The following is a 20,580-nucleotide window of genomic DNA, read 5'->3' on the forward strand; positions in this document are numbered from 1 at the left end:
GTCAGCCACAAGTAACTAACAGAACTAACAGAGCAGCATGGTGGATCTGTGGTTAGCGCTGCTGCCTAACATCACTAAGGAGCTGGGTGCAATTCCATCATTGGGCGACCCTCTATGTGGTGTTTGAACATTCTTCCCGTGTCTGTTCTTTTCCTCCTAGTGCTCCAGTTTCCTGCCACAGTCCAAAAATGTGTAGTTTAGAGTGGATTGGCCATGCTAAATTGCCCATAGTTCCCAGCGATATGTAGATTAAGTGGATTAGTCATGCAAAATGCAGGATTACATGGATAGGGTAGGGGTCAGGACTGGGTGGGATGCTATTCGGTTTGTCTGTGTGGATTTGATGGGCAGAATGTCCTGCTTCCACACTGTCGAGGTTGTATAACAATGACAACAAATTTGGACCATTAAAACACCCATTGGGTATCTCCCTGATACACTCTGCTGGAGGTCTTGTATGTTTCAATGAGAGCATCTCTCTTTCTATGCGTAACCTGTTAAAGTCTCCATAATATAAGGTCTTCATCCCTGGAACACATGAGTTGAAACATCTCTGAACTGCTTCCAATGTAATTATATCCTTGTTGCAAGGTTTGTGAAGGTTTTTATCTCAGGGTGAGGTTTAGGGTGTAGGTTTGCTCGCTGAGCTGTAGGTTTGATATCCAGACGTTTCATTACCTGGCTAGGTAACATCATCAGTGGCGACCTCCAAGTGAAGCGAAGCTGTTGTCTCCTGCTTTCTATTTATATGTTTGTCCTGGATGGTGTTCCTGGGGTTTGTGCTGATGTCATTTCCTGTTCATTTTATGAGGGGTTGATACATGGTATCTAGATCTATGTGTTTGTTTAGGGCGTTTTGGTTGGAGTGCCAGGCCTCTAGGAATTCTCTGGCAGGTCTTTGCTTAGCCTGTCCCAGGATAGATGTGTTGTTCCAGTCGAAATGGTGTTTTTTTTTTCATCTGTGTGTCGGGCTACGAGGGAGAGAGGGTCGTGTCTCTTTGTGGCTAGCTGGTGTTCGTGTATCCTGGTGGCTAACGTTCTTCCTGTATGTCCTACGTAGTGTTTGTGGCAGTCCTTGCATGGAATTTTGTCGATGACGTTGGTTTTATCCACGGTTTGTACTGTTTCGTTTAAGTTTGTTAGTTTTTGTTTGTGAGTGTTGGTGAGTTTGTGTGTTACTAGGATTCCGAGGGGTCTTAGAAGTCTGGCTGTCATTTCTGAAACTTCTTTGATATATGGTAAGGTGGTTAGGGTCTCTGCCTGTGCTTGGTCTGATTGTCGTGGTTTGTTCTTGAGGAATCTGCGGACTGTATTTTTTGAGTATCCGTTTATCTTGAATATGTTGTATAGGTGGTTCTCCTCTGTTTTCCGAAGTTTGTCTGCGCTGCAATGTGTGGTAGCCCGTTGCAATAGTGTCCTGATACAGCTTCGTTTGTGTGTGTTGGGATGGTTGATGGTATAGTTAAGTATTTCATCAATGTTTATCAGTTTTCTGTATACGCAGGTTTATAGTTCTCAGTTGCCCACAGTCGATAATCTAGAAAACATTTTAAAATGCAAACAGTGATTGAACAGAGTTCGAAAGGACCATGGGGCTGCTTTGACATGAGAGAGAGAGAACACTCGTGGTGGTTTGCCCTGAGAGTTATTACACCTCGGGTGATGGGGTGTGGTTGAGAGAGCGTCCCCTTTATGGTAACCTCTGTCAGTGTAGGGAATTGAACTGCCAGTGATTTTGAAACCCACAGCACCCCTTGTCATGCCACAATGGAAATATGGAGCTGTAAATGGATGGGATCTACACATCCTGTCACTTCCAGCATGGGCTGCAATTTTCCCCACGCTGGGCAGTGATCTAACACAGTGTTACTGAGAAGTGCACTGGGGTGGTGTACACAGTCCTACATGCTGGGAGGGTAACTGCTCCTGGTTTACAAATCAATGTACTTGGGTTGTGTACACAGTTCTACATGCTGGGAAGGTAATGGCTACTGGTTTGCAGATCAATGCACTGTGGTGGTGTACACAGCTCTACATGCTGGGAGGGAAACTGCTCCAGGTTACAAATCTATTCGCTGTACAGCTACCCATACTGAACAGAAACCTTGTGGCATTTATAAAGCAAGACACTGGTGTGGGCTGCAGACAGACCGTTTCACCTGGATTACTGAATCAATGCACTGGTGTGGTTTGTGCTGGTCCCCATGCTGGACAGATAACTCATGGCCTGGTGAGATCTGCGCACTCTTCCGTCATTGGACAGATTGCTGGTTTGTCTGAGCCTCGTCTGCACAGTATTCTACCCTGGAGAGATTGCTGTGTTGTAATGATTCTGGTCTGCACAATTCTCCATCCTGGACACATTGCTATTTTATTCTGAGCCTGGTCAGCACAGTGCCCCATGCTGAGCAGATACGTCATCTTGGCGTATAAGTGTCTGGGCGGGATCTGTTAGGTATCTGTTAGATTAAGTATCCGAAATAATTCCTCATCGAGCTATCGCTCCTTTAGCTCAACACATTCCGCTGTCAAACCCTGTATTTCTGCAACATGTTGTCCATGAAATAATTATCCAAATAAAACGTGAATATCTGTCCTTCTTGCGATGCAAACGCGCAGACGCACCTGAAATTATATGATGAATAATTTCTTATTTTAAAGGTAAATGTAAGGTGCTCTGTTTCAGATTCATTTTGCTTGGTCAAAATGTTCGAAACTAAGCAAAATACAATATTATCAAACACAGTAGACAACATACAACAAAAACGTCATTCTATGGACAAGATAACAGAATAGTAGATTATTTAACTACGACACTGTAACCACTCCAATATGGTAACATCCTTGAAACACACTCTTGTCACAAAACAAATTCAGGAAACAGATTGGCTCACATGCAGTTCTTCAATCCAGGAGGAAAGAACAACAAAAGTCAATTATGAGAGAAATCTCAGGGAGAGTGTGTGGCAGTCTGGAGAGGTTTCCTGCCTTCCAACTCTGCTGAGACCCAAGCCATAACTGGCAAAAGGTAAAATTAAGAATCCTGCTTCTGCGTCAGCTTGACCATCACTCTACAGGACCCGGCTGTGGTTGCAAGGACAAAAAGGAATGGATGGTGTCTGCGCAGTCTATGTCACTGTAGGAGCCTCTCAAAAATGCCTAACCCCACCTAAGCAGTGAAATGATGGTAAGATAAATGTCAAAGTTAAAGATAAATAAAAAAAGAAAGGATATAAGCAGGCCTGCAGGTCAGATACAGATGGCTCGGAAGCCGAGCAATTCCTACCGTGTCACAACACAGTCAAATCATCGTGCTAGTGAAGAGAAAGCATTATCTCTCTTCGTCACTTCTAAATTTACAATTGGAGATGTGCCATTCACCCAATAGTCAGCGATGTCAACATCCCACCCAGACCAAGCATGTTTGTGGTCTGTAAACAATGTAGTGAAATGCGTTAACTGGAACGCGTTCGGTGACTGTGATTGATGTCACTCTTCATGGACCCTAACTGTGCCACTGGAGAGTTTCCCTCTTCCATAATTAAGGGGCTTCTTTGAACCTGTTATTCCATAGTATCAGGGGCAGCGTCATCCTCAATGTGATAGGGATCAGCAGCTCCAGAGAGAGGGAGAGGATTTAAATCTGAGAACAATAGACTGGAATGTTCCAACAATGAACAGGAGTTTATCCTGGGGCATTTACTGGCTTTCTCAGGATTGGTCATAGTTAGAGTTGCGGGTCGAAGCCATACTGATGATTATTTATGCTGGTTACTATCCGATCCTAACTAGTATTGGTATTCCTGGTAAGTCTTTCCCTGTCAATTCTGTAACCTATGGTGAATATCATTGCTAATTCTGTTATTTATATTTCGCAAAGACGCCGAGTATTTTATTCCGGTTCAGTCACATACTCCACTTCCTTCAAATGAATTTCAGACTCTTCATTCAGAAACATCTAAGAAGGAACAAGAATGTTCAGATCCTCGAATTTTACTTTTGCCCTGAACTGCTTTATGTCTCTGTATTCTCTCTGTCATCAAACCTGCCCACACCCACCCCATTAATATCCCCAGTCTCCACCTCTGCCTCAGTGCTGTTGCTGAATTAGACATCATCTACCCCTTTGTTAACTTCACAATTTATGGCTCCAGTTGTATTCTGACCTCTCTTCCAGTTACAAATATTTTGACCACAAGCTTGTTCTCATCACTACAGTTACTTCACAACTGGTCCTCTGTATCAGATTCATAATGTCACTGGACGTGTAATTCAGAGGCACAGATTATGACTTTTAAGCCATTGTTTGAAATCCTACCACAGCAGATGACTAAACTAAAATTTGAATGACAAAAGTTGGCATGACATGTCACTGATGGAAACCATAAACGATCAGGATTTATTTTATTATTAATCATCTTTGGTAAAGAAACTTAACATTATTGCCCAGTCTGGATTAAGTGTGACTTCAGACCCACAATGAAATAGTTGGCTCCATGTTGTCTTGACAAATGGCCTCACAGTCAAGGGCAATTAGGATGGACAACACATCCTGCCCTTGCCAGTGACGCTGACATATCATGAAACAACAACATTAAAGGTGAAATAAACCAAGGAACTGTGGATAATGGAGATCTGAAATAAAATTCTCCAGTATCCGCAAGTGTTGGAGAATCTCAACAGGCATGACAGCCTCTGTAAGGAGAAAAACATAATTTTTTGAGTTCAGTGATTCTATCAAAACTCAATGCAACTGGGAAATAATATTATTATATCAGGGATGGTTGGAAGAGTGAGTGGGAGGTTTGTGTTGAATGGATGAAGAAATGTCCAGCAAAAGAAAGAGAGAGAAAGGAAAAGCAAACAAATGGCTTGCTAAGGATGAACTTAAAGGAAAATAGAATGGGAGCTTATTCTAACATTCCTGCCTTTCCCATATTCCTGAATATCACGTCCATTGAGGTATGCACCTGGTTAAAGTGAATTCTGTTCCCTCTGTCTCTCTTCTCTGAGTGTGATAATCTACTCCATTGGCAATAATGGCGTTGCCGGTCTAGTTGCTGAGATACAGGGAAAGGTAATGTTACAGTGTCAACTGCTTCTTTCGATAGAGAAACTGTTACTGCGGGACTGTGCAGAGATATAACGGCTTTCTCAGCCAGGGACAGAAACTGCTGAGATGAAGGAATTTTCAACACTGAATTGGTGCAGCATGCGTGTGGGGTATTGATTTGCTGCTGTGATTAGAAAGTCAGTGGAGTTTCTGTGGATGGTGTTCTCAGGTTTGTTTTGTCAGCTGCTGAGTTCATTCCGGGAGACCAGAGGGTCTGGTGACCGCACTCTGGACACTGCATTTCCAGAGTGTCTGGGTCCATGGTAAACAAATGGAGCAGAGACAACAAAGAAGGGAAGTTCTGTAAACAGGGAGGAGCAAGGAACTGCACTTTCCTCTCTGGGATTTCCAGAAACATTTGTCTAAGCTGGACCCGTTCATGTGTAAAAAGTGAAACCAGCTTGTTTCAAAAATGAGGTGCTCACTGAGCTGTATCCCCTCCTTCGGTATAACCTATAGTCTCACACCAGGGACAGGACTGTGCAGACGCTCACCTTGAAGTAAACGTTTCAATTCTGAAACATTCCAGGCAGGCGTGGGTAATATATCCACCATCTCTGAAGTGTAGTCCTCCGATGTAACACGAGCTGACAGAAGCCACCTGCCTGCTGAAAGGAATGCATAGATTCCATCTCCACAGAGAAAGGTACAGAAATAACTTTCAGAAATATGAAGATACAGAGTGACTTGTAAAAATGAGGAACTGCAGGAAATTAGAATTAATGATGAGTATTTTTTGGAAATCTAATTGAATTGAAGTTTCATAAGTTGCTGCATCTGATGAGCTACATCCCAGAGTATTGAGGAGGCGAGAACAGAGCCAGTGAAATAATTATTCTTCAAAGATGATTAGATTCTAGAAAAGATGCTGCAGACCTGAAAGTTGCTGTTGTCAACCTAAATATTTAAAACAGGATGGAGAGAGAAAACAGAAAACTAAATAGCTTGATGTCAGCGGTCAGAAAAACATTGAAACATTTTATAAGGAACGTGACTAGTAGACACTTGGAGAACAATGGTGTAATTTGGTAGAGTCGGCCTAGATTCAGGAAAGGGAAATGATCTTTGATTAACTTGCTGGGGTTTGTGGAGATTGTCCATTGTGACATCAAAATTGAGAATCAATGGGAGTGAAGTATTTGAATTTTCAGCACATGCTTGACATGGTTGAAAACAAGTAAGTGGGGAATGTTAGACTCCATGGGTAGGTAGGTGTGGAATATATACCATATGGATTAAAAATTAGGTAATGGAGATATGAGAAGAGTAGTGTTTTTGGCTGGACTGAAGGCTTGATGGGTATCAGATGGATCAGTGTTTGGGCAATAGCTGTGCACAAAGTATAAAAATGATCAGATGGGAACAACAAATATCATCATGTCCATTTATGTTTATTAAATGGTGAGACATTGGGAAATGGTGTTGTTGAAAATGACCTGGATCTCCTTGATCTTTAGTCATAAACAAATTCATACGGGGCAGAAAGTAAATGACTTGTGGCTCTTCATGCAACATGATTGAAGTACCAGAGTTATATCTTTCTTAATGGTAGTGTTTTGATGAGAGAGTATTTGGTGCATTGTGTACAGATGTGGCCTGCTTTATAAATAATGATCTCCATGTCACCGAGACAGTGCAAAGGAGTTTTATCAGAGTACACCCTGGCATGATGGTACCATGAGGAGAGAGTGCAGGAACTGTATGTTTACTCCATAGCGCTGTGAGAGAATAAGAAGGTGAAACTTGGTGGTTATGGACGGACGTTCATTATGTCTCAATCAGCTGAATAAGGTGAAAATTCCATACTTTTCAGAGTTTGTTTGATTCCAGATAGTTTACATGCATCTGCGGAGCCCCCATATCGATTGATAGCGAGGTACAGGCTCTGAACGAACTCTGGACACTTGAATGCACAAGTGTGACATTGCATTGAATGTCACTTTGCACACAAACCTGTCAGTATCAACAGTAACTGCATTCTGAAACAGTTGGTCATTCCCCACTAGCTTCTGACATCCATGGAGATCACAGGTCTGCTTTCTCGAAGATTGAAGACAACTTGGAGACTGGTTAAAAAAAGGTTGGCTTCATTCCGACTGCCAGAAAACCGTGTTAAAGTAACACTTACGTACAATGAGTAATTAAGCCATGTGGATCAATTTGAAGCAGTCTATCTGTGCAGACCCTGCTTCATTTGTTTGCAATGTTAAAACATTTCTGACACTTTCCTGTTCCTCTGTTAGTGACTTGAGAAGCCGAATGACCTCTTCCTGTTCCTTCGTAAGTGACTCCGGGTGTGAAATCGTCTCTTTCTGATCCCGTGTAAGTGACATGTGGGAGTGAGCAGATTCCTTCTTTTCCTGTGTAATTGGCAGGAGGAACTGAATGAGCTATCCTTCTTTTGCACAGTAGTTTTGTTGGGCTGAATGACTTCCCCACATTCGTGTGAAACCATATTGAAGTGATAAATGTGCTCCTTCTTTTACTTTGGAAATGTACAGTGCTGCTACATAAATATTACCCAGACGTTAACAGCACGATCTTGAATGTTGTCCAGGCCAAGTTACACACGGACACAGATTGCTTCAAGAGCTGAAGAGGGACAACTTGTTCGAACATTATTTAAACTTCAGTGAATATTCCCCTTTCTGGTCAGTCTGGACTTAATGTACTGAATGACCTCCTTTCACATTGCAGGTATTCCCCACTGACAAACAGGAGATGCCTGGGCTGAGGGAGCTATCCTGACGTTTTCCTGCAGAAATGCCCCACGGCTGAGATGATTGATGCCCACTGATGGTAAACATCTCCCTTGTGTTGTGAATGACTCCAAACAGTCGAGAGGTCACAATCAATTCTCATTAAGTGTGATTTTGCTCAGGCTCCTTGATGTTATCCTCAGTCTAACACAGCCTTGATGTCTAGGCCCGTCTCCCTCACCTCAGTGTTCCCTCTTTTGTCATATCAATAGGTCATGGTGTAGAAGCAGTGAATGGTTTCTTCAAGCAGAGGGTAGTGATTGTTTGGACTTGTCTTACACAGAGAGTTAGGCGAGAGAGATCCCTGAAAGCGACCAGTGGAGATCGGTTCTGGAACCCCGACTATTTGTTATTTTATAAATGACCTGGATGCTGTACGTTGCAATGGGACATGGACAGGATGCAGGGCCGGGCTGAGAAGTGGCAGATGGAGTCCAAAGTGGAAAAATGTGAAGGGATTCCCTTTGCAAGCTCGAATGTGAATGCAGAATACATGGTTAAAGACAGGATTCTTGGCAGTGTGGTGGAACAGAAGGATCTTGGAGTCCGTGTCCACATATCCCTCAAGTTGGCTCCCCAAGTTGATGGGGTTGTTAAGAAGGAATATGTTGTGTTGGCTTTCATTAGCGGGGAATGAGTTTTCGAGCCATGAGGTTATGTTGCAGCTCTATAGAGCCATGTTTAGACCACACTTGGAATGTTGTGTTCAGTTCTGGTCACCCATTATAGGAAAGATGTGGAAGCTTGAGAAAGGGTGCAGCGGAAATTTACCAGGATGCTGCCTGGACTGGAGGGCAGGTCTTATGAAGTAACCTTGAGGGAGCGAGGGTTTTTCTCAATGGAACAAAGAAAGATGAGAGGAAACTTGATAGAGGTGTACGAGATGATGAGAGTCATAGATAGAGTGAATAGCCAGAGACTGTTTTCCAGGGGCAGAAATATCTATAACAAGGGGTCATAATTATAAGGTAATTGGATGAAGGTTTAGGGGAGATATCAGTGGTATGTTCTTTAGACAGAGAGAGGTAGGTGTGTGGAATGCACTGCCAGCAGTGGAAATAGAGTAAAATACGTGAGGGAACCTTAAGAGAATCTTGGATAGGCATATGGAAGAAAGTGAAAGGAAGCATGTCAGTGAGCCTGATCTTAGAGTAGGATAAACGTGGGGAACCACATCGAGTGCCGAATGGCCTGTACTGTGCTGTACTGTACTTTGTTCAGTGTTCTATGGAAGTGCTCGTAGAGGCTGGAAATGGCTGCAGAGCAGTATTTAAAGTGGCCTCACCAGCGTCCTGTACAAGTGCAATATGCCACCCCAACTCCTATACTCAAAGTTCTGACCGATTAAGGTAAGCATGCCAACCACGTTCTTCAACACCCTGTCTACCTGTAACTCCACTTTCAAGGATCTATGAACATGCATGTTCAGCAACATTCACCAGGGCACAACCCTGCTTTAACTTACCAAAATGCAAAACCTCACGAATATTAACATTAAACTCCATCTGCCAGTCCTTGGCCCATTGATGGTCAGTGGTGCTGTTGTACTCTGAGCTAATCTTCCTCACTGTCCTCTGCACCACTTTTTTGATGTTACCTGTAAACTTACTAACCATGCCTCCGATATTCATATCCAAGTCCTTTATATACATGATGAAAGGCTGTGAGCTCAGCACTGATTCTTTCAGCACACCTCTGGCCATAGTCTGGAAAACAATCCACCACCTTTAATCCAATTGGTTAGATTTTCCTGGAAACCACATGACCTCACCTTAGTAATCTGTCTCCGATGGGGAAATATTATTAAACGCCTTGCTGATCTCTGTGTAAACAATGTGTACCACAGTGCCTTAAATCTTCTTTGTCACCTCTTCAGAATACTCAACCACATTAATGAGACATGATTTCCATCGTACAAAGCCATGTTGAGTATCCCTAATCAGTCCTCGTCTTTCTAAATGGATTTAATTCCTATCCCTCAAAACTTCCCCCAAACAAACTCCTCGACACTGACGTTCGGCTCACTGAGACGATAATTAACTATGTTTTTGGATCAATGTTCCCTTTTCTTGTCCTACTCGTCCAGTGGCCACAAAAAATAAAAAAAATAACTAGTTTGGTCATATGGCCAATGCTATAGTTCTCAGAGTGTGTCAGGATCAGTATTAGGAACAAGTCAGGCAGATTTCTTTAATCTGCTAAAACACGTTTGTGACCAAAACAAAATTACTCAAACTATGATGGAAAGAAGAATGACGATTGGATATTGCAAATATGTCACACACACGACATACACACACACACACAGACACTAACACACACACACAGAGACACGTATGTTTGATAACAAATTGAAAAACAAAATAACTGCAAAGTTAACTTGAAAGAGCTTTTTCCAAATATTATTCGAACTCATGACGAAAAGAAAAATGAGAGTTTGAACCAAATGCTGTTCTATTTATAGAGTAGTAAAGTTCTACAGCATGGAGAGAGGCCCTTTGGCCCAAACTGCCCCATGCTGACCCAAAAGTCCATCCACACTAACTCCATTTCCGAGCACTTCGCCCATAGCCTTCTCGTCCTTTCCTGTCCATGTACCTGTCCAAATACCGTTTAAATATTGTTAATATAGATGCTTCAAACACTTCCGCTCGCAGCTCTTTCCCTTTGCGTACCACTCTCTGGGTAAAACAGTTTCCATCAGTTTGCCTTTTATTGTTTATCCTCTCACCTTAAACTGATGCCCTCTCCTCCTCGATTCCCCAATCCGTGAAAAAAGGCTGAATCCATTTCCCCTATCCATGCCTCTCATAATCTTGTACACTTCTATAAGATCCCCCTCAGTCTCCTATGCTCTAAAGAAATGTCCTCGCTTGTCCAACTTCTCTCTATATGTCACACTGTTGTGTCCTGGCAACATCTTTGTAAATTCTAACTGCACACATTCCAATTGAAAAACATCCTTTTGATTGCAATGTGACCAAAACTGAACACAACACTACAAGTGCAGCTTCACCAACATCCTCTAGAACTGCAACATAACTTCCCAACTTCTCTCCTCCATGTCGTGACCGATGCATGGCAGTGTGCCAAAAGCCTTTCTCACTGCCATGTCTACCTGTGTCCCAACTTTCAGATAACGGGGGAACTGAACTCCATGGTCCCTCTTTTTAACTACACTGTTTAAGGCCTTACCATTCATCATGAGACACCAACATTGATCTAAATTTGCAAAGATATTCCTCGGCCCACCTCTCCAGTTGATCAAGTTCCTGCTGAAATTTCTTATGAACTTCCTCACTGTCCACGATACCACCTAATTTAGTGTCATCTTCAAATTTATTAATTATGCGTTGCACATTCTCAAGAATAACATTGATATTGATAATAAACAACAATGTGCCCAGCACTGACCCCTGAGGCACTTCATGTGTCACAGGCCTCCAGTCCGAGAGCCTCCTTGCACTAGTACCCTCTGCTTACTACGATCAAGCCCAGTTTGCCAGCTCCCTCTGGATTCCATGCGATTCTAAACTTCCAGACCAGTCGACCAAGGGTAACCTTGTCAAAGGCCTACTGAAAACCATACAGACGACGTCTCCCGCCCTGCCCTCTTCAATATACCTGGTCACTTCATCAAATAACTCAAGGAAATTTGTGAGGCATGATCTCCCACTCACAAAACCATGCAATGTTTCCAGTATAAAAACAACTATTAATAATAATTATTAAAATTACTAATAACAAACAATAATAAATAATAATAAGATGATACTTTCAATGGAGAATAAATTATCCATGGTATGTGATCTTGGAACATAAATCATGGGTGAAGGGCTGAATAGATTTTGTACCTGTGCCATTGACCTGCATTAAAAAAAAGCAAGGGTGGCATGGTGGCTCAGTGGTTAGCACTGCTGCCTCATAGTGCCACGGAACCAGGTTTGATTACAGCCTCGAGTGACTCTCGGTGTGGAGTTTGCACATTCTCCCTGTGTTTGTGTGGGTTTCTTCCGGGTGCTGCATTTTCCTCCCACAATCCAAAGATATGCAGGTTAGGTGAATTGGCCATGCTAAGTTACACATAGTGTTATGTGCATTAGTGGGGGTAAATATAGGGTAGGGGAATTGGAATGGGTAGGTTGCTGTTCGGAGGGTCAGTGCGGCCTTTTTGGGTCAAGTGGCCTGTTTGCAAACTGTTGGGAATCTGAAAAAAAATCATTTCTAATCAAATGCTGTCTTTCCAAATGCACGTACATCTTATCCCTCAGAGTCTTCTCAAGTAACCTACCTACCACAGATGTTAGGCGTTTTGGTCTATAGTTCCCAGATTTTTCTTTGCTTCCCTTCTTGAATAATGGCACAACATTTGCTACCCTCCAATATTCTGGACCCTAACCTGCGGCTAATGATGATGCAAAAATATCAACCAGGTTCCCGTAGTTTCTTCTGTCGTCTCTAAAAGTGTTCTTGGAAGCATCTGTTTAGGACCAGGAGATTTATCCAACTTCATACATTCTAATGCATCCAACAAGACCTCTGCTGTGATATTGACTAACCCAAGATATCACCATGACCTTTGTTAAGCTCCCAGGTCTTCATTTATTTCTGTATTTCATTGTAAAGACAGGGGAGAAATATTCATTGAGAATCTCACAAATCTCCTACGGTTCTAGACATGCATGTCTAGTTTGGACCTTGAGAAGTCATATTCGCATTTATTTATTCTTTGTGTCTTTAATATACTTAAAGAACCTCTTTGGATTCAGTCAAACCTTCTCAGCCAAGGTTATCTTGTGCCCCCTTTTCGCCCTCCTGACTTCCTTCTTCAGTAAACGCCTGTATCCCACTATATACCTCCATGGATTTCCTCGATCCCAGCTGCATGGACCTGAGCCATGCCATCTTTTTTCTGGTCAAAGTCTCAATACCTCCTGACATCAAGTGTTCCCTATTCCTGCTAATCTTGCCTTTTACCTCAAAGGAACATATACACCTTGAACTCATGACATTTCACTTTTAAAGGCCTCCCACTTGCAGGAGGTCCCTTCGCCTGCAAAAAAACTCTTCCAACCAACCCCTACAAGCTCCTGTCTAATTCCATAAAAATTCGCCTTGCCCCATGTTAGACCTTAAACATATGGACCAGTTCTGTCCTTCTCCATAACTATTTAAAAACTAATACAACTGTGGTGACTGGTCCCAGAGTGCTCCCCAACATTCACCTCAGTCACCTGCCCTGCCCTACTTCTTAGAGTAGATCAAATTTTATCCCTCCCCGAGTTGAATCCTCTGCACACTGCTTGGGGAAACATTCTTGGACACACTTAACAGATGCACCCATCTCAGTCCTTAATTCTATATCATTCCAAGTCAATGTTACGAACATTTAAATCTCTTACCATGGCAATCACATTGGCCCTGCAAGTCTCCCCAATTGCTCTACATATCTTTGCTTGGCTAATTCCTCGTTTACTATTTCATGGCCGATGGTACAACCCAAAAAATATCATCATTCCCTTCTTATTTCTAAGCTCCCCTACAAATCCTCACTGAATATTCCTTCAGTTATTTTATCTCTGATTACTCCTGTGATTATCGCCTTAATCAAAAATGAAACTCCCCGTCCCCTCCTTCCACCATCTCTGTCTCGCATAAAGCACCTGTACCCTTGTACATTAAGCTGCCAGTGCTGTCCCTCCCTTAGCCATGTGTCTGTAATTGCTATAATATCCCAGTCCCACATACCTATCCACGCACTGAGATCATCGGACTGACCTGTCAGCCATCTTACATTGAAACAGGTGTAATTTAATCCAACAGGCATTCATTGCTTTTTGTCGTTTTCTTGACTAACTTATCGCTGCACTTTACTGTTTGTGATTACGGTATCTCCTTCCAGCTTCGCACTTGCAACCCTGCTGTTGAGGATCCCACGCCGTCCCCCACGCCAGCCAATCGAGCTGAAACACTAGCAAACATAACAGCCAGGATATTAGTCCCCTTCCAATTCAGGTACAACTTGTCCTTCTTGAACAGGTCACCTGTGCCCCACAAAAGATCCGAGTGATCTAAAACTCTGAATCCCTACCTCCAGAAACAATTATTTAGCCACGCATTCATCTGCCATGTCCTCCTGTTCTTACCCTCACTAGCACAGAACACTGGAAGTAAACCGGATATTACCACTGTCGTGGTCTTGTCTTCTTCCCTTTTTCCGAGCTCTCTATAGTCACTTTGCAGGACCTCATCACTATTTCTACCTGTGTCATTTGTACCAATGTGTTGAGTGGCTTCTGGCCATCCCCCACCCCGGTGAGAACGTTCTGCAGCCGCTCTGAGACATCCTGGACCCTGGCACATAGTTAGCTATGCATCATCTTGGATTCCCATTTGCAGCCACAGAATCTTTTGTTTGTTCCCCTCGCTATCGAGTCTGAATAATTACTTCTGAAGTTATGCATCTCGCATAACCTTCTGAGAATGGGATTTCTTCCTGAAACAGTTGGAGTTGGCTGAATTGATTTGCTTCAGGCAGTGGACAATTTCCCATGAATCCTCATCAGGAATCTTCCATGAGTGGGAAAGGCGACTCTATTTTTTCACTCCCAGGCATTGATGTGATGAGTGGCAGGGAAACAGAAAGGGAACAATAGACTGTTCCTTCACAGATTGGGTAGATTGTCCCATCTCTAAATCAGTAACGTTATCAGACCCGAAACCGGACCATGTGTGCTCTCCTTGTATATTGTCTGAACTATATGACTCCATCACATTCTCGACTCCAGGTCAGTGCATTATTGCTGTTATCGTACACAGAATCAATTCATTAACAATAAATGGCCCTACTTGTTTTGAAGATGTGTTAATATGTGCCTGCATAATGTAAACATAAGCGTTTGATGACTTCACAATATCTGTGTTAAGAAGAATATGTTTTATTCTTAAACAAATACAGAAATTTCTGGAAAAGGTCAGCCTGTCTGGCATCAGATATGAAGAGAAATCAGAGTTCAATGTTTCCGTCCAAAGACCTTCCCTTTGAATCTAGCTTATTCTTAATTTATTTCCCCAATTTCATTCTCCCACATAAGAAGAAATATCCATCCGGTATTCACAAACTCCACTCTTCTCAAGATGTTATATGGTCAAAAAAACATCTCTCATTCTCAAGCCGGATTGTTCCTTCTTTGTAATGTAATGTCTTCATCCCAAAAATGAGTAAAAAGAAAAATCTTTGAAATGTTTCGAAAGCAATTTTGTTTTTATCAGTTAAGGCAATTATAAAGACACATAATGCATCAGATGTGATCTCAGCAATGCCCTGTACTGATGCAAAGATCATCGCTATGATCATACCCAACACCCCTTACACAAAACAGAATCATTCTATTTACTTCCAAATTACCAGCTGCATCTTCAAGAGTAATTTGATGTGATTCATGTACTAAGACACACAGATCCCTCTGTACCACTCAGTTCTGCATTCTCCTTCCATTTAAATAATTTTCTGCTGTTTCGTCTTTTCCACAAAACAGAACATTTCCATCACAGAAATGTTGTACTTTTTTTCTGCTGAAGGTTTGCTCAAAACTGTCCTCTGTCTATATGCCATTGATTGATGCTCTGCCACCCCGTCTGCATCCCATTGCAGACGCTCTGTCTCCCCGTCTGTCCCCATTTGCATACGCTTTCCCTCCCCCTGTCTGTATCCCATTGCAGACGCTCTGCCTCCCGAGTCTATATTCAAGTGCAGACGCTCTGCCTCCCCATCAGTATCCATTTGCATACGCTTTCCCTCCCCCCGTCTGTATTCCGTTGCAGACGCTCTGCCTCCCCGTTTGTATTCCACTGCAGGCGCCCTACCCTGCCCCTGTCTGTATCCAATTGCAGACTCTCTGCCTTCCCTGTCTGTATCCCATTGCAGACGCTCTTCCCTACCCCTGTCTGTATCCCATTGCAGACGCTCTTCCCTCTCCCTGTCTGTATCCCATTGCAGACGCTCTTCCCTCCCCCTGTCTCTACCCCATTGCAGACGCTCTTCCCTCCCCATGTCTGTATCCCATTGTAGACGCTCTGCCCTCCTCCGTCTTCATCCAATTGCAGACGCTCTGCCCTCCCCTGTTAGTGTCCCATTGCAGACGCTCTTCCCTCCTCCTGTCCGTATCCCATTGCAGACGCTCTGCTCTCCCCCGGCTGCATCCCGTTGCAGATACTCTGCCCTACCCCCGTCTGCGTCCCATTGCAAATGATCTGCTCTACCCCCGTCTGCATCCCATTGCAGATTATTTGCCCTCCCCTGTCTGTATCCCATTCCAGACGCTCTGCCCTCCCCCATCTGTATCCCATTGCAGACTCTCTGACCTCCACTGTTAATGTCCCATTGCATACGGTCTGCCCTTCCCCTGTCTGTATCCTTTTGCAGACGCCCTGCTCTCCCCATCTGTATCCCATTGCAGACGCTCTGCCCTTCCCCTGTCTGCATTCCATTGCAGTCACTCTGCCCTCCCCAGCCTGTATCCCATTGCAGATGCTCTACCCTCCCCTGTCTGTATCCCATTGCAGATGTTCTGTCCTCCCCCTGTCTGTATCCCATTGCAGATGATCTGCCCTCCCCCTGTCTGCATCCCATTGCAGATGCTCTGCCTCCCCTGACTGTATCCCTTTGCAGACGCTCTGCCCTCCCCTGTCTGCATCCCATTGCAGATTATCTGCCCTCCCCTTTCTGTATCGCATTGCAGACCCTATGCCTACCCTCCCCTGTCTGTATCCCATTGCAGACGCTCTGCCGTCCCCCGTCTGTATCCCATTGCAGATGCTCTGCCCTCCCCTGTTAGTGTCCCATTGCATACGGTCTACCCTCCCCCTGTCTGTATCCCATTGCAGACGCCCTGCTCTCCCATCTATATCCCATTGCAGACGCTTTGTCCTCTCCCTGTCTGCATCCCATTGCAGATGATCTGCCCACCCCCTGTCGCTATCCCATTGCAGGCGCTCTGCCCTCCCCCGTCTGCATCCCATTGCAGATGCCTTGATGTCCCCCTGTGTGTATCACATTGTTGATGCTCTGCCTGCTCCTGTATGTATTACATTGCAGATGTTCTTCCTCCCCCTGTCTGTATTCCATTGCAGATGATCTGCTGTCCCCCTGTCGTTACCACATTGTTGATGTTCTTCCCTCCCCCCGCCTATATCCCATTGAAGACTCTTTGCCCTCCCCCTGTCTTGATCTCATTGCCAAAGTTCTTCCCTTCCCCTGTCTGTATCCCATTGCGGACACTCTGCCCTCCCCCGTCCGTATCCCATTGTAGACGCTCTGTCTCCATTTAACATCTTATTGATTGACTATCCTGATGTATGAGCAAACTGAGCTCCATCCCCTTCATGGAACTCATTGATGTGGATTGTAAGTTGTTGATGACCTCACATAGTTCCCTGAAGAATTCCACGAGATACAACATTCCAAACACAAAATGAACAATGATCTCTACTCTGTATTTCCTGACCACCCAAGGCGCCCCTACTCCTGCGTAACAGCCTGGAATGGTTATATGGCGTCCTCCTGTGCTGTGTAATTTACTGAAATAACTTCAATACTTCATGCTATTCCTGTCTAACCCCGTGGAGTTGCATTATTGCCTACCCCTGCTATATTGTCACGATGCTAACTAGCTGAATGGGATCTTTTTCTCCCTCTGTAACAGCCTCGGGAGTGAATTGACAGAACAATGGGCGAGGTAGGAGCAGCAGTTGGCCATTCGTCCCCTCCAACTTGCTGCTAAGTTTAAAAGCATCATGGCTGGTCTGATTGTAGATGAATACCCCCTTTCCTCTCAGTTCCCAATAAACACTGACTCCCCTGTCAATCAAAGGTCAGTCAAGGTCAGCCTTGAATATCCTCAATTACCCAGACTTCAATGTTCCCGGGGGATGAGAATGCCACAGATCGCACAATCCAAAGGAGAACGGAGCAACGTTATCTCAAATGGAAAAGGGAGACCACTTTCATTTTAAAGTGTGTTAACCTCACAGCAAGTCACCTACTCTTTTCAGATACAAGGGCACAGCAAATAGGAACAAACATATACCATTCAGCCCCTCAAATGTATCCCATAGTCCCATTGACTGTTCAGTCAAGTATTTATCAAACTGAACTTCTACTGCACCCTTGGAAAATAATCCTCACACCTTAAGTCACAGAGCATAGGAAATTGGAATTAGGCTATTTGGCCCATCAGGTCTACTTTGCAGTTTGATCCTGTCTGGTCTGTTTCTCAACATAATTTCCCCGCATTCTCACTGTAACCCTTGATCGTGGTTTTAATCTAACCATTGCCTTAAAGACATGGTTGCGTCGATGTCTCTGTATGTGTGTGTTATTGCGTGTGTGTTTCTGTGTATATCTGTTTAATGACAGGAGACAGGGTGGTGCTGGCTTTTTGAGTTTTGAACTGGAAGTCTGTGGGCAGCGATGATCCAGAGGCAAAATTGTTGGGTCCACTTTTGTTTGTCATTTATATAAATGATTTAAATGAGAATTATAGAATGCATATTTCGCAAATTTGCGGATGACATCAAGCTTGGGTGTACAGTGGACAATGTTTGTATAATGGTGAACAACTGAAGATTACAAATAGACCTTCATTAATTAAATCAATGATTCATAGAGATGAACAACAGGGAAACAGACCCTTCAACTCGTTCAGAATATCCAAATATTCTAAATTAATCCACGCACATTTGCCAGCATTTAGCCCATATCCCACTAATCATAAAGCCCACCCAGTTGCCTTTTAAATGCTACAACTGTTCCACCCTTCACCAGTTTCTCTGGCAGCTTATTCCATAGAAGCACCATCCTCTGCAGGAAAAAAAGTTGCTCTTCATTGTCTTCCAAATATGTCTCTTCCCACCTTAAAACTATGCATTCTAGTTTTAGACTCTCCTACCTTTGTGGGGGAGGAAACCTTGACCACTCACCCTATCCATGCCCTTCATCATTTTATAAACCTCTAGAAAGTGTAAATGTAACTCCAATCAAGACGGTTGGGCGTGCTTTCAGTCATCCTGGGTCTATAGTCTCAAATTCAGTAGTCGTACCTCTTCCTTATCCATCAAGGTGCGTTTCCAAAAAAGTTTAATCAACTTGTTCAGATATATTCTGAAACAGCTCTGTAGGATTTGGAACTAGAATTTTCAGCGCAGTGATAGGGACACGACCATCATTCAGCATTAGCCCCTAAAACTGCTTCATGATGCTCCTATGTGTTTGTTCTTCAGCGTGTTGTAATATGCTGTGATACAACTCCACAGGACATGAATACACGCCACATTCTCCAGAGATAGGGGCACTCCGGCACGTTCATGGACTGGAATCGAATTCAGAGTTCCGGCTCAGAAACGTGGGCACCACCCACTACACAACGCCTAAACCATGCCCAGATTTTGGGTCTTCTTCTAAGTATATGGATTTATTATATTCTAGTTAACATTAACAAATTATATAGGGGACATTTCTCATTGAAAAAAGTACGTTATTAGCCTATAACGTTAGCACGTTATAGGATGTTGAGTGCATTCGCTATGCCATTAGATAAACTATGAACATCTTTAAATGCTTGGCTATGATCTCCTGTTTAAATGGCTGTTATCAGTCGTCTGCTATATCAGGGAAAGAAATCCTGCAAACACACTCTGCACTATGAAGGTTCTCAAGTAGATATCAATACTGAACACCAGAGACAAGGAAAGAGCACAATTCTGGGCCCAAAACACCAGTCACTATTTCAAATCTCTAACATGTGGCTTTCTTCGACCGAAAGTTATGAAGAAATACAAGAGAACAGTTCACTATCCAGCTTCTCCTTACCCACTCCTCCCTCTGCCTGCGCAAAGCAAACCAAGCTCTGGGTCTTTGGGAAAGTCAAGGCTGTTGTTTGTGGACCTACTGGAGAGGGGACTGTCGTTTTAGTTCGAAGGGAGAATGTCGAGGGGGTAGTAATATCACTCACTGGGCTGATGTATGGCAGATGGAGTTTAACTTGGATACATGCGAGGTGTTGCATTTTGAAAAAATCAAACAAGGGGAGGGCTTGTACAATTAATGCTGGGCGTTGGTAGTTATGCAGAAAAGAGGCACCCGGAGCGCAGGGATAATTCTTTGAAGTTTGTGCTGCAGACGGTTTAAGGTTACTTCATTGCTCAGACCTTTGAGATTAGAAGTTGAGAAGTCATGCTGAGGTTGTGCAGAACATTGATGAAGTCTCTTCTGTTGTACTGTGTGCAATTATAGTCGTTATGCTACAGGAGGGATATTATTAAGCCGGAGAGGTTCGGATGAGATTTACCAGGTTGTTACCATGAACACTTCATCTTCTGCCTCGGGAGCCTACAAACACAAGGCATGAACATTGAATTTACCAGTTTCCAAACCACCCTCACCCATCCAGATCCCAAATCCAACTTTCCGACTCAGGTCCGCCCTCTGGAGGGGACCAACCTGGCCATGTTCCTTCCCACCGACCGCTCCTCACTCCCCATCGACCTATCACTATCATCTCCCACCTTCGTTCACGTATCGCCTAACTTTCCCCAGCCTCACTCCACCACCGATTTTCTCTTAGCCCTCTTCCCCCTCCCCAGTCATGAAGAAGGGTCTTGACTGAAAAGTTGACTCTCTTGCTCCTCGGTTGTTGGTTGATCAGCCGT

Source organism: Chiloscyllium punctatum, chromosome 7 (assembly GCF_047496795.1).
Source record: "Chiloscyllium punctatum isolate Juve2018m chromosome 7, sChiPun1.3, whole genome shotgun sequence".
NCBI classification, from domain to species: Eukaryota; Metazoa; Chordata; class Chondrichthyes; order Orectolobiformes; family Hemiscylliidae; genus Chiloscyllium; species Chiloscyllium punctatum.